The following is a 15,224-nucleotide window of genomic DNA, read 5'->3' on the forward strand; positions in this document are numbered from 1 at the left end:
ATTTTATTGTCTTTAAATCAAAGCTGTAGTGGTTTTGTGGGAAAAGAAAATGTATTTGAAGTTACTCCATAGCAAATGTCTGAAAATGAAAAAGAGGGTTTGGGATGTTTCCATAAACAGATATTGAAAAATTAAGTTGCTTCTGTATACATATTTCTAGCTTTGTGTAAATATAAAGCAGGTCCATAATTTCCTTGCACTCTGCTAAGAATATAAACAAGGTTTAAGAAACAGTAATCATTTGATTACAAAAATTAATTTTGATGCTAAAAATAAGACACTGGCTCCCCTCTCATCACAGCACCAGAAAAAGGCCTCCCAACTCTTCAAGACCCACCACGCTTACTTAGCAGATGTAGCAGTGACTGCCAAAGGATGAGACACAGATTCCAGCAACTTATTTTGGGTGCCTTTGTAGTTGAGTGACAGAATAGTCAATCTGGAAGCTGCCCAAAACCAGAAGAAATAGCAACAGCATTTATTTGGAATACTGTCTCAGGCACAAGTGCACCTCGCATGGGAAATAAAACCATTTATCTGGTGAAGGACAGAATGTACGTATTACTAGGAACAGACTGGATGGTAACATGGAAATACAACTTAGAAATGTGTGAATAAATGTACCTGGGGGAGAATAATCTTAAACATAAATAATCAGTGACGGGAATGGACCTTGTAAACAGTTACACAAAAGGAAACAGGTTAAATACTGAGGAATGAATGTGTAAGAATACTCATTGAGACAGAGTAGCTTCCACTAAAGTTAATTAGGAGGGGTGCATCAAGGTCAGAGGGAAAAGGAGGCATCTTAATAGCCATCCTTCCACTTTGAGGTCGGCCTCAACCCCATTCTTTAATCCCATCCTTCCCTTACGTAGGCTACATATTTAGTATTGGAACTTAAAGACTCCCAGAATCCTCTGGATGTCCAGGACCAGTACCAAACAAAGCAGACTGTCCACTGTACCTTTGGCTTTGAGGATATCCCAGGATCATTTTGACTCTGATTTCCCTCCTCAAGACACTTCAGAGACCCCTGAAGAAACATCAGATTACAGGCAGGTGGAATACCGTTTCTCAGATCTGAAATGCAACTGTTGGACAAAAGAGAGGATATGGCAGCTAGAATTGGGCGTTCTTTGTCGATGGAGATAGCACACAAGACAGTTCAGTGAGAGTAAAGATTACATTGACATAGTATGTAAATAGATCACAGATGCAGTTGCACCAGGAAAATTGGTAGCTCATCCACTAGAGTGACCCATCTCTAGTCCCTGAGGAGTTTGGGGAAAGCTATTAGGTCACAGAAAGGAACAATAATAGATTGGTAACATAATGACAGATCCCTCTAGATGGTACCAGATAGTATCATACTGCAAAACACAGGGACAAGGACCACTGTCTAGGCCTACGGAGAAAGTAAGCAGCACCTTTCCCTCCTCAACAGAAAGTACCCCATCCCCAGTGGTGGCCTAGGGCAAAATTCCAATCATAGTAATGATAGCATCTCATCACCAGACCATTAGAAGCCACACTTGGGAAAGGAAGAGTAGTACAAAATACTGGTGCTTTGTATTGTATTTAATTAGACTTGTTGAAACTAACAAAATCAAAATTGAACAGAACAGACACACTCACACACACAGAGACTAAAACTGTTTCAGCTCTCAATCTCCTTATCTCAATCAACCATTCTCTTAGTTATCTATACCCTCTTTCCATATCCATGTACCATTCATTTTTTAAGTTTTTATTGATGTATTTTGTTTTTATATTTCAATGATTTAAAGATTATATTCACTCAGTGAGAAATCTTGTAACAAAGTTAAGCAAGTAAGTAAAACTAATACAACAGTGACCTCATTTGAAAGTGCATCCCATATCTGTAGCATCCCCATAATTTTTGTGAATAACTTCAAACTATTATTCTGAATGGTTGTGCCTGTTCACGGGTCAACCAATAATTCATCAATGTGCCTGTTTTCCAGTGATTTTTCCAAAACTTATCACTTTCCTTTTTTGTCATCTTTGCCAGTTGAGCGGTTGGGGGGTGGCGGGTGAAATGTAATCTCAAATGTGTAAATTTGCATTCCTCCAATTAGAAGTAATATGGAGTGTTTTGTTTTGTTATGTTTTTTCATATCTACAAATAGCCTAGGTTTCTTCCCTTGGGACTTGTCTGTTCATGTGCTTAGGATATTTATTATTTAAGGAATGGTTCTTGCTCTTATAAGTTTTAATCAGTTCCTTATATATTGTGGAATGGTACATTTGTCAGTGTAACTTGATGAAAAGTTGTTTGTCACTTGTTTCCCTTTTAATCTTATCTTTATTCAATTTGTACAAAAACTTTTTTTACTCCTTCATCAGAATTAACTATTTTATCTTCTGTGACCCTCTCTCCCTTGTTTTATTGAACTTTTCTCTCATCCATAGACATGATAGATAATTTTCCCTTGTTTCTCTAATTTGTTTATGATGTGGACTTTTATATATACATATATCACATACCTACTGGAAACTTACCTTTGAATAATATGTGGAATATTTAACTAAATCTAATTTCTTCCATATGATTGTCCATTTTCCCAGTTGTTTTTGGCAGATCGTGATTCCTTGTATGAGTAGCTGAGGTATTGGTGCTTATGAAATACTAGAGTAATAGCTACATTTGTTTTTGTATAATGCAGAAATAATTTGTTCTACTTAATAATTGTTCTATTTTTCAATCACTACCAAACTATTCAAAGAATTACTGTTTCATGTCATAGTTTGAGATCTAGCACTGCCAGCCCTGCTGTATTCCTATTTTTTCTTTCATCATTTCTCTCAATATTCTTTTTATGCCTCTAATTAAATTTCATTATTTTTTCAAATTATATGAAGTAATTCTTCAGTAGTTTTGTTGTTATATGACTGAATAAGAAAGCTAATTTAGGTAGTAACAATTTATTATATTGATTCATCATACTCATAAGAAATTAACTTTTTTAAAACATTATTTAGGTCTTTATTTCTAAGAAGAGTGGTTTATAGTTGTATTTATATAGTTCTTGTGTATATACTGGAAAGTTAGATTCCCAAGTATTTTGTATATTTTATAGAAATTTTCAATGGAATCCTTCTTTTTATCTTTTCCTGCTGGACTTTATTTGTAGTATATAAAATATTGATAATTCATGTAGATTTGTCTTATATCCTGGAAGTTTGCTGAAGTTATTCTTTCAATTAATTTTTAGTGAATTCTGAATTCAATGACATCATCATCATCTACAAAAAGTAATAATTTTGCTCTCAATTTGGTCTCTTCCAGTCATTGAAGTACCTGTTAGTACAGGCTGCTATGTAAAGATGGCTAAGTCTAAGAAATATACCACCCACAACCAGTCACAAAAATGGCATCAGGAAACCTCGGTCACAGAGAGACGAGTCTATGAAAGGGGTTGACCCCAAGTTTCTGAGAAACATGTGCTTTGCCAACAAGAAGGAGCTGAAGAAGATGGAGGTCAAAAATGCCAAAGCCATCAAGGCCTGAGCAGAGGCCATCGAGGCCCTGAGCACCAAGGCCCCCAAGTCTAAGTCCTTCAGGCCCAAGATCTCCAAGGCCAGTGCCTGGCACGCTGGCCACAAGATGGCCAGCAAGCATCCAGGCCCTGGGGTTGGCGCCAAAACTCCAGGCCCCAGGATCACAAAGTCTGACTCTTAGGTCACCAGAACCAACTGCCAAGCCCACTGACCCCAAAGTTACCAAGTCTGCCACCTAGATCAATAAATCTGATCCCAGGACTACCAAATCTGGCCCTGAGGCCACCAGATCTACCGCCAAGGCCACCAAGTCTGATTCCAAGGGCTGTCAACCCTATCTCAAGGAAGCCAAGTCTGATTCTAAGGCCACAAAACGCAGAGATTCCAAGGCAGCTAAGCCTACTGACCCCAAGCCTGCAAAGTCCAAACCCAAAGATGCTAGAGCTAAAACTGCTGGTTCCAAGCTTTCAAAATATTTGTTTCAGGAAGCATAGGATTTGTTTAAACCCTAAGCCACTGTTTTTTCCCAGCCAGAGGATGATTATTCACTATTTTGTACAAATAAAGGAAATGGTGAGTCATAAGAAAAAAAGTAATTAATTTTGTTACTTTTTTACCTGTATTTACCTCCTCAATTTATTTTTCTTGTCTTATTGTTATAGCTATAATTATATTACATGAAATAAAAGTGGCAGAAATAGACATTTTTGTTCTGCCCCTGATTTTATTGGAAAGAATTGTATTTTCTCTCCATTACATATAATGATAGTTCTTAGTTTTAGATATATACTACTTATCTCTTTAAGGAAAGGTACATTTACTATGTTTTATAGTGGTTTTTTTAACAGAAATGGATATTGTATTTTGTTAGAAGCTTTTTCTGCATTTATATAATAATGTAATTTATTTAGATTTTGCTATTAATACAACTGATTAAGTTAATAATTTGCCTAAAATTGAACCAACTCTAGATTTCTGGGAAAAAAATTCAGCATGGTAATACTACATAACCTTCATGATAAGTTGTTTTGGTCTCTTTATTAATATTTCATTTAAAATTTTTGCATCAAATTTCATTAATTCTATTGGTCTATAGTTTTATTTTTCTGTTTTGACTCTTCCCGTTATATGTATTGAGACCACATTTGTCTCATAGAAAGAATTTGGTAGGATCTCTTTTATTGATAGTTTTGCAGTTTAGGTAGTGTTGGAAGCATTCATGCTCTGAATGTTTGACAGAATACACTTGTGACTATATCTGGTCATGATTTTATTTTCTTTTTAAGTTCACTTATGGCTTGTTCAATTTCTTACTGTGAAATTGGCTTCCTTAATTTTTATATGTTTGGTTTTAATCTGGGTATTTTATATTTTGCAAATATTTGTTTATTGCATTTAAGTTGCCTGTTTTGTTGGCATATATTTGGACAAAAAAAAGTTTCATATGATATCCTTTATTTCTTTTTCTTTTGTTTTGAATTCTCTTTTTTATTTCTGATAGTGACAACTTGCCTTTCTTTTTCTTCTTTTTAATCAAATTACCTAATGCTTTCTCTTTAATCAAATTACCTAATTTTTTAAAAACAGCTCACAGTTTTATTTATTAACAATGGAATTTATGTTGTTATTATTTTCAATTTTGTTAATGTGTTCATTCATTTCTGGGATTTCTATTTTTGTGTTTCATTGAGGTTTTTTAATTGGTTGGTTTCCCAGTATTTTCAGTTGCCTTCCCAATTCATTTAGCTATTCTTTCTCTTTTGTTAATAAAAATATCTTTCCTCTGATGTGTTCTTTAACCTAACATTTCTTTAGTATTAAGATATTTAGTCTCCAATTGAATTTATTGTTTTTTCCAGTGGCCCTTTGTACAATTTATTATATTATGATCAGTAAAGGATATGCATAGTATTACTGCTTTTTTGAATTTTTTGTGAAATTTGTATGGTAATTCTTGTAAAAGCTGTCATATATCATTGAGAAATGTGTATAGCCCATTCTTTTCCCACTCAATAATCACCTATTTAATTTTCTTCTAAAATTCTGTTAGGTTCTCAAACTGTTATTTATTTTTGGTTTGGTTTTTCTAGAATCGATATGGTAAATTGAGATCTCACTATGGTAGTTTTACTATTTCTCCTTGTTTTTTTCTTTATGCTATGCTAGCCATATAAAAAAACAGGTACCATGGAATGAGATATTATAATGGACAAAAGATAAAGAACTACAACAGAATAACTACACAGAAAAGTCAAATGTAATTCTATAAGGAAAAAAATGAACTTTTATTAAAGAGAGAGCTATCAAACATTTCTAATGAAGAAATCATAGGGGAAACTCTGAAATTTGAAATACAAATGTAGGATTCAAGAGAAAAATTAAAAGATAAATACAAGTAAACAATCAGAAGGGACTTAATAAGGATGAGCTGTTAACATTTTAATAGGGGGAGAAGGTTAAAGGGTTTTCCCCTCCTGAATCCTGTCACAAAGAGTCATAGAAGTATTCAATTGAGACTAGACTGATAAACAGTTTATATTTTGAAAATGTTGGAAGAAAAAAGAAAATGGAAAGAGGAAGAATTCATTTTTTGAAACAACATTCACAGCCATTCCCTTTTTTTATTTCCAGTGCTACAATCATAGGCTAAGCCTCCTCCTAACTGATCTTTCTTCCAAAATGATCCCTTCATATTAAAGGATTGTCATGAACATAATCAATGTGATATGACAGGGTATGCCAGAAAGGACATGAGTCTCAGGGTCAGGAAATCTTGGTTCAAGTACCAAATCATCATTATTAAGTCCTGACTATGTGCAAAACCGTGTAGAAAACTGAGTGAGGATTCAACAAATAGAAAAGCAAGGCAGTCCCTGCTTGTTCCCATGTGATCTTGGACAATTCACTTAACCTCCCCATACCTCAATTGCCTCATCTGTAAAATAAGATTAGATAAAATAGCTTCTGTCTTCCTCCTTTGTGCCTTTATACAAGTCCTACTTGCTTGGAAGGCATTCTTTCAAATTGTTTTGCAATTACATCTAAAAACAATTTTTAACATTTTTTTTGAGATCTGACTCTTCTTCCCCTTCTCATTAAGAAGGCAAACAATTTGATATAGGTTAAGCATGTGTAGTTATGTAAAAAATATTTCCATATTGATCATGCTGTGGACAGATGAAAAAATAAAGACAATTTTAAAAAGGAAAAAGAAAGAAAGTATGCATTGATCTACATTCAAACTCCATGAGTTATTTCTATTTTTCTAGTCCCTAACTGATGGGCATCCATTCAATTTCTATTCCTTTGCCACCACAAAAAAAGAGCTATTATAAATATTTTTGCATATAAAGGTATTTTTCTCTTTTCCTAATCACTTTGGAGTACAGATCTAGTAGAGGTATTGCTGGGTCAATGGGTATGCATGGGTTTTACAGTCCTTTGGGAGTGTTCCAACTCTCCAGAATGCTTGGATCAGTTCGCCACTTCATCAATAGTTCTTTGGTGTCCTAATTTTCCCACATCCCTTCCAACATTTGTCATTTTCCTTTTCTGTCATATTAGCCAATCTAATAGGTATGAGGTGGTATCTCAGAGTTGTTTTAATTTGCATTTCTCTAATCATTAGTGATTTAGAGCATTTTTTTTATATGACTATGGATACCTTTGATTTCTTCATCTGAAAACTGCCTGTTCATATCCTTTGACCATTTATCAATTGGGGAATAACTTATATTCTTATAAATTTGACTCAGTTCTCTATATATTTGAGAAATGAGGCCTTTATCAGACATTTATTATAAATTTTTTTCACATTTATGATTACTGTGTATTTCCCTCCATCCTATATTTTTCCTCATTTATTCTTGTCTCTCCTTTCAACCTATCCCTCCTCAAAAGTGTTTTGCTTCTGACCACCACTCTGCAATCCACCCTCCCTTCTATCAGCATTCCCTTTCTCTTATCCCCTTCCCCTCCTACTTCCCTGTAGGGAAGACAGATTTCTGTACCCAACTGAGTGTGTATGTTATTCACTCTTTCAGTCAATTCCAATGAGAGCAAAGTTCAAATGTTGTCCAACATCTCCCATCTTCCTCTCCATAGTATTTGCTCTTTTGAGCCTCTTTTGTGTGTGATAATTTACCCTATTCTACCTCTCCCTTCTCCATTCTTCCCATGTATCTCTTTCTCACTCATTAATTTTATTTTATTTTTTAGCTATCATCCATCATACTTAACTCACACCCATGTCCTCTGTCTATGTATATTCCTGCTAACTTCCCTAATAATGAGAATGTTCTTATGAGTTACAAATATCATCTTCTTATGTAGGAATGTAAACATTTTAACCTTATTAAATGCCTTATGATTTTTCTTTCCTGTTTACCTTTTTATGCTTCTCTTGTGTCTTGTATTTGAAAGTCAAATTTTCTATTCAGCTCTGATCTTTTCATCAGGAATGCTTAAAAGTCCTCTACTTCATTAAATATCCATTTTCCCTTGAAAGATTATATTTATTTTGCTGGGTAGGTGATTCTTGGTTGTATTCCTACCTCCTTTGCCCTCTCAAATGTTATACCCCAAGCCCTCTGATTCTTTAATGTAGAAGCTGCTAAATCTTATGTTATCTTGAAAATGGCTCCAGAATACTTGAATTGTTTCTTTCTGTCTGCTTACAATATTTTCTCTTTGAACTGAGAGCTCTGGAACTTGTCTATATTCCTAAAAGTTTTCATTTTCAGATCTCCTTCAGGAGGTGATTGTATTACTTCAATTTTTATTTTACAATCTGGTTTTAGGATATCAAGTCATTTTTCACTATTAACTTTGTGAAATATGATATCTAGGCTCTTTTTCTGATCATGGCTTTCAGGTGCCCAATAAGTCTTAAATTATCTCTCCTTGATCTGTTTTCCATATCTCTTGTTTGTCCAATAAGATATTTCACATTTTCTTCTTTTTTTTATTATTTTCATTTGTTTTATTGCTTTTTGATATCTCATGAAGTCATTAGCTTCTACTTGCCCAAGGCTAATTTTTAAAAAGGCATTTTCTTCAGTGAGTCTTTGTACCTCTTTTTCCATTTGGTCTATTCTGCTTTTTAATGAGTTCTTTTCTTTGGTGAATTTTTGTACATCTTTTGGGGGGAGCAATTTTACTATTTTTTGACTGATAACTCTATGTTGAAGTTGGTTTTGCTCCCGAAATAGAGGGGCCACTGTCCCAAGCTTCAGGTTGTTAATGCTGCTGTTTTCTGAGCTAGTTCTAGGGGGTTGTAAGTTTTCAGTCCGTCCATGGTGGTATATCTAAGGAGTGCTGTGGTCACTATCCATTTGGCCTATGTTCTGGTCTCTGATGAAACCACAAGCATTCTTTTCTGCCCTGGTAGTGTGACCAGACTTCCTGCTTGACTGTAGTTACATGCTCTAGTGAGCTAGTGCTCTTTCTTGCCCTGTGACTGTGAACAACATTTGGGCAATGCAACAGAGTCCTGCACCCAGTGCCAGCAGATGGCCCCCTATAATCTCCTTCTGACCAATTGTCTTACCCTCTTGTCATCTATGGGCTGAGAGCCACTGCTGCCAATTCAGCACCCCACCAAGGCCTGCTTCTGGCTTTCCGGGGTACCACCTGAATCTGTGCTACATTCTCACCCCAATGAGACAGCACTTTCCTGCCAACCTTCTAAGTTGTCTTTAGGTGGAAAATTATTTCACTCCATCTTCTTGTTGCTTCTGCCACTACAGAATTAATTTTGAGAAATTATTTTAAAGTTGCTTGGAGGGGAATTTGGGAGAGCTCAAAGGAATCCCTGCCTGTACTCCACCATCTTGGCTCTGCCCCACAGTGAAGGTACTCTTTCCTAACCTCTACTCCTTAGGAGCAGCTAGGTGACACACAAGATAGAGCACTGAGCTTGAAATCAGGAAGATTTGAGTTAAAATCTAGCTTCAAACAATTACTAGCTAGTTGACCCCGGGCAAGTTATTTAACCTCAATTTATCTCAGTTGCCTCATCTGTAAAATGGGGGGGTAATAATAGGACCTATATCCCAGGGATCTTGTGAGGATCAAATGAGATAATATGTGTAAAGCACTTAGCATGGGGCCTGGTGGACAGTAATTGCAATATAAATATTAGCACAAAGTCAAGAAATTAGCAGGAAAAAATGAGCAAACAACAAAAAAAGAACCTGACCATCAAATGATACTGTGGAGACAGGGAAGTTGAAGACAGAAATTCAGAAGACATTGATATAAAAACATTTACAAGCAATGCCTCAAAGAAAAATACAGATCATACACAAGCCCAAAAACAATTCCTAGAAGAACTAAAGAAGGACATTTAAAAAGAAAAATAATAATAGTTGTGGAGGAAAAATTAGAGGAAAGTAAGAGCAATGCAAGACAATTGTGACATGAGAACTAACAGTTTCATAAAAGAGACACAAATAACTTTTTAAAAATCAGAACTAGGCAAATACTAAAAGAGGTGCTAAACCTCACTGAAGAAAATAACTCCTTAAAAATTAGAATTAGGCAAGAGGAAGCTAATAACTCCATGAGACATCAAGAAATAATAAAACAAGTCAAAAGAATTTAAAAAAAGAAAATGTAAAATGTCTCATTGGAAAAAAAAAAATTGACCTAGAAAAACGATCCAAGAGAATAATCTAAGAGTTCTTGGAGAACTTGAAAGCCAAAATAAAAAATAAAAAAGAGCCTAGACATCATATTTTAAGAAATTATAAAGGAAAATTGCCCAGCTATCTTAGATGAAGAGGATAAAATAGAAATTAAAAGAATCTACCAATCATCTCCTGAAGAAAAAAAAAAAGATCCCAAAATGGACCCAATAACATAACAGTCAAATTCCAGAACTCACAGGTCAAAGAAAAAAATACTAAAAGCATCCAGAAAGAAATCATTCAAAGACCATGGAACCACAGTCAGAATCACAAAAGATTTAGCAGTTTCCCTGTTAAAGGGGCATAGCTTGGAACATGATATTCTGGAAGACAAAGGAGCCAGGATTATAACCAAGAATATCATTCAGCAAAACTGAGTATACTATTTCAAAGAAAAATGTGGATACTTAATGAAATGGAGGACTTTCAAGCATTCCTAATGAAAATACAAAAACTAAATCAAAAACTTCATATGAACAAAGCTCAAGAGAAGTATAAAAAGGGAAACATGAGTGAGAAATCACAAGGGACATAATAAATTTAAACTATTTATATTCTTTTATGGGAAAATGATCCGTAAGAGCTTTATCATCATTAGGGCAATTAAAATGAGTCTACTTAGACAGAGGGCATGAGTATGAAACTATTATGTTGGGATGATCTCACTTTCTAGAATGATGCACTGAGGGAAGGGAAAAGGGAGAGGAAGAATGGGGGAAATCATCTCACATAAAAGAGGTGTTCAAGGAAGAATTTTTTACAATAAAGGAGAAAACTGGGGAGGGGGGCAATAGGGAATACTTCAATCTCACTCTCAACTCACCCAACAGGGAAATAGAAAGACAAGTGACCTAAGAGAAAGGGAGTAGTGATAGAGAGAAGGTAGATTAAAGGAGGCAGTGGTCAGAAGCAAAACTAATTTTTGGAGAAGGGACAGGGTAAAAATGATAAGAAGAAAGGATAAATAGAAGAGAATAGAATGATGGAAAATATACAGTGTAAATATGAATGGGATGGACTATCTCATAAAATGGAAGCAGAAGGTAGAATGGCTCAGAAACCAGAATACAATGATATGTTGTTTACTTAAGACACACTTAAAGCAAAAAGACACAGACAAGGTTAAAATTAGGGGCTAAAGGACAATCTATTATACTTCAGTTGAAGTAGAAAAGGCAGGAGCAGCATTCCTGATCTCAAACAAGGCAAAAAAGAAAATAGCTGTAATTAAAATAAAATTAAAACTATATTTTGCTAAAATGTACCACAGGTAATAAATTAATATTGTTACTGAATATATATGCAACAAATGGCAGAGCATCCACATTCTTTAAAAAAAAGTTAAATGAGTGATAGATAGTAAGACTATATTAGTGGGAAAGCTTAACTTACATAAATCTAACTATCAAATAAATAAATAAGATATTAAGAAGATGAATGTAATTTTTGACAAATTAGATATGACAGACCTCTGGAGAATACTGAATAGGAATATAAATGAGTGGACCTTTTTCTCAGCTACATGTGGTATCTTCACAAAAATTTACCATGCATTACGGCACAAAAACCTCACAAACAATACATAAAAACGGAAGTAATAAATGCATCCTTTTCAGACCATAATGTAACAAAAAGTACATTCAATAGATAGCCCCAGAAGCATAGATTAAAAATTTATTGGAAACTAAGTAATCTAATCCCAAAGAATGAGTGAGTCAAGTAACAAATCATAGAAATAATCAGTAAGTTCATTGAGGATAATGACAACAGCGAGACAATATATCAAAATATGTGGGATATAGCCAAAGCAGTACTTAGAGGAAAATTATATATCTAAACACTTGAGTCAGAGACAGACAGAGCAAATCAACAAATTGAGCATAAAACTTTAAACATTAAAAAAAGAACAAATTAAAATCTTCAAGTTAGCACCAACATAGAAATCTCAAAGATCAAATAAGAGATTAAATTAAAAGTAAAAAAATGAACAATAAATAAAACTAGAACTTGGTTTAATGGGGGGAAAAGGCAATAAAATAGATAAACCATGGAATAACTTGATTTTTAAAAAATGAAAGAAAGAAGAAAACCAAATTTCCAGCATCAAAAATGAAAAGATTAATATACAACTAATGAAGATGAGATTAATTCAACTGTTAAGAGTTGCCCACCTACATGCCAATAAAACTGACAGTCTAAGTAAAATTGATAAACATTTACAAAAATATAAATTACTCAGATTAACAGAAGAGAAAATAGAATACTTAAGTAAGACTATCTTAGAAAAAGAAATTAAACAAATCATAAATAAGTATCCTAAGGGAAAAATAACACCAACAGTAGATGGATTTACAAATGCATTCTACCAAACATTTAAAGAACAATTAATTCTAATATTATGTAAACTGTTTTTTAAAAATAAGTAGAGAAACAGGTCTACCAAATTCCTTTTATGACACAAATATCCTATTATACCTAAGCCAGAGAGGTCGAAACATAGAAAGAAAACTATAGACCAATACAATTAATGCATATGTGTACAAAATTTTTAAATCAAATACTAGCAAGGAGACTACAGCAATATATCAAAAAGATTGTACATTATGCCTACACTGGATTTATGCCAGGAATGCAGGGCTGGTTCAATATTAGGAAAACTATAAGCATAATTAACTATATAAATAACAAAAAGAACAAAAGTCATATTATATCAATAGAGGAAAAGAAAGATTTTTGACAAAATGTAACACATGTTCTTAATAAAAATACTAGAAAGCATAGGAATAAATGGAGCTTTTCTTGAAAATGATGAGTAGTCTCTATCTAAAACCATCAGCAAACATTATCTGTAATGGGGATGAACTAGAAGCCTTTCCAATAAGCTATGGGCTCAAGCAAGGATTTGCAAGACCATTGTTATCATTTAATATTGTACTAGAGAAGGAAGCTATAGCAATAATACAAGAAAAAGAAATTGAAAGAATAAGAATAAGCAATGACAGAAAAAACCTATCACTTTTTTTTGCAGATGATATAGTTAGACAGCCATAGAGAGTCAACTAAAAAACTAGTCAAAACAATGAACAATTTTAACAAAATTGTAAGATATGAAATAAAACCACACCAATTATTTTGTCAATAATATATAGAAATGGTAAATTTCCTTATATTATCTAGAAATTCTAGATTCCTATATGTTATCAACAAAACCCCACCAGAATAGATAGAGAGAAAACTTCCACTGAGAATAACTGCAGACAGTATAAAAATTTGGGAGTCTACTAGCCAAGACAAATTATATATTATATACACATAATATATATTTTATATATGTACAAATTATATAAACAAAATTACAAAACACTCTTCACACAGATAAAGATAGATCTAAATAACTGTAGAAATATTAATTGCTCATTGGTAGACTGAGCCAACATAATAAAAATGACAATACTATTTAAATTAGTTTACTGAATTAATTAATTCTTCATTAATTACTCAAACCAATCAAACTATCAAAGAATTACTTCATAAAGCTAGACAAAATATTAACAAAATTCATCTGAAGGAAAGTAAGATCAAGAATATCAAGAGAATCAATGCAAAAAATGTAAAGGAATGGAGCCTAGTAGTACCAGATCTCAAACTATGTTATAGTAATCAATGAAACAATTTGGTACTGGATAAGAAATAGAGTTGTTGATAAATGGAACAAATTAATAACACAATATATAGAAGCAAAGGAACACAGTAGCCTAGTTTTAAATAGGCCTAAAAAATCCTCAATTTGGGGACAAAATCTCACTATTTGACAAAAAACTGCTTGGAAAACTGGAAAGTAGTATAACAGAAACTAGGCATATACAGCCAAACATCAACTTTTGGGAGTAATGTTCCTAGAAAATGGTGTGAAAATGAAAAACATGAATATTGATATATTGAACTTATGGGAAATAAGGGTTTAAGTGTCCAAGATCATTAAAACTGTAATCTTTGACTAGAGATGGCTAAATACTCTTTTTTGCATATAATTCTTTTTTTTTTAGGCGATTGGGGTTAAGTGACTTGCCCAAGGTCACACAACTAGTAAGTGTCAAGTGTTTGGTTTGAGGCTGGATTTGAACTCAGGTCCTCCTGACTTCATGGCCGGTGCTCTTTCCACTGAACCACCTAGCTGCCCCCATGTAATTCTTTATAACAAAACATTATTTCTGATAATATGCACTTTTCTTAACATAGTAACCATGAAATAACCCATAAAATGCAGAGATGAGAGGCAAAGTCAGACTGAAGGGGGAGGTAGTGATGGACTGTAATGTCAAAATAACCCCCAAGGTAAAAAAAAGGAAAAGGGGCAACACCTGCCATCTCCAATCTCCCTTTCTGTTCCTGGTTGAACCATTTCCCAATAAAAAGTACATGCCTTGGGGTGAGTCCCCAGGCCCTCCACACCTTGCAAGTCAGGATGTCTGGGAAAAGCCCTGCAATAGGGACCCCAGGGGAGGTGAGATGCTGGCTCTGCTGTACAAATGCTGGTAAGAGGGCGAGGGTCACCACCATCCCATTTACCCACAAACTTTGTTTCTTTTCCATTTTTTCAATTCCCTTATCACATTTCTTACCTAACTTAAGAAGTTACTTTAGCACTTTCTGGAGCAGATTTGTGGACAATTTTAAGAATATTTTTTCTTTTTTGAAGTTACAAATTGCACATCATGCTTCTCATTTTTTCCCCTATTGCACATAGCCATGAATATGTGAGATTGCCAACAGGAAAAAGAAAATGAGGTTACTAATAAAATCACTTGAATGCTTGAAGTTGAGAATATCAAATGTTCAATTATTGAAGATTGCATCAATATTTTGTACCAAGATAAGCTCAAAATGAGTATATGATTTAGACATAAAGTAAATTAGGGGAGCATGGAAGAAGTTACCTGTCACAGAGATAGAGAGATAGATAGATAGATAGATAGATAGATAGATAGATAGATAGATAGATAGATAGAT

General features: G+C 33.9%; 1 pseudogene; it reads left to right on the forward strand.

Moving 5' to 3' along the window:
- Positions 1–3,351: 3,351 nt before the first annotated feature.
- Positions 3,352–4,019, forward strand: LOC114033726 (annotated as a pseudogene).
- Positions 4,020–15,224: the final 11,205 nt, after the last annotated feature.

Source organism: Vombatus ursinus, unplaced genomic scaffold (assembly GCF_900497805.2).
Source record: "Vombatus ursinus unplaced genomic scaffold, bare-nosed wombat genome assembly UNPS02007344.1, whole genome shotgun sequence".
NCBI lineage: Eukaryota > Metazoa > Chordata > Mammalia > Diprotodontia > Vombatidae > Vombatus > Vombatus ursinus.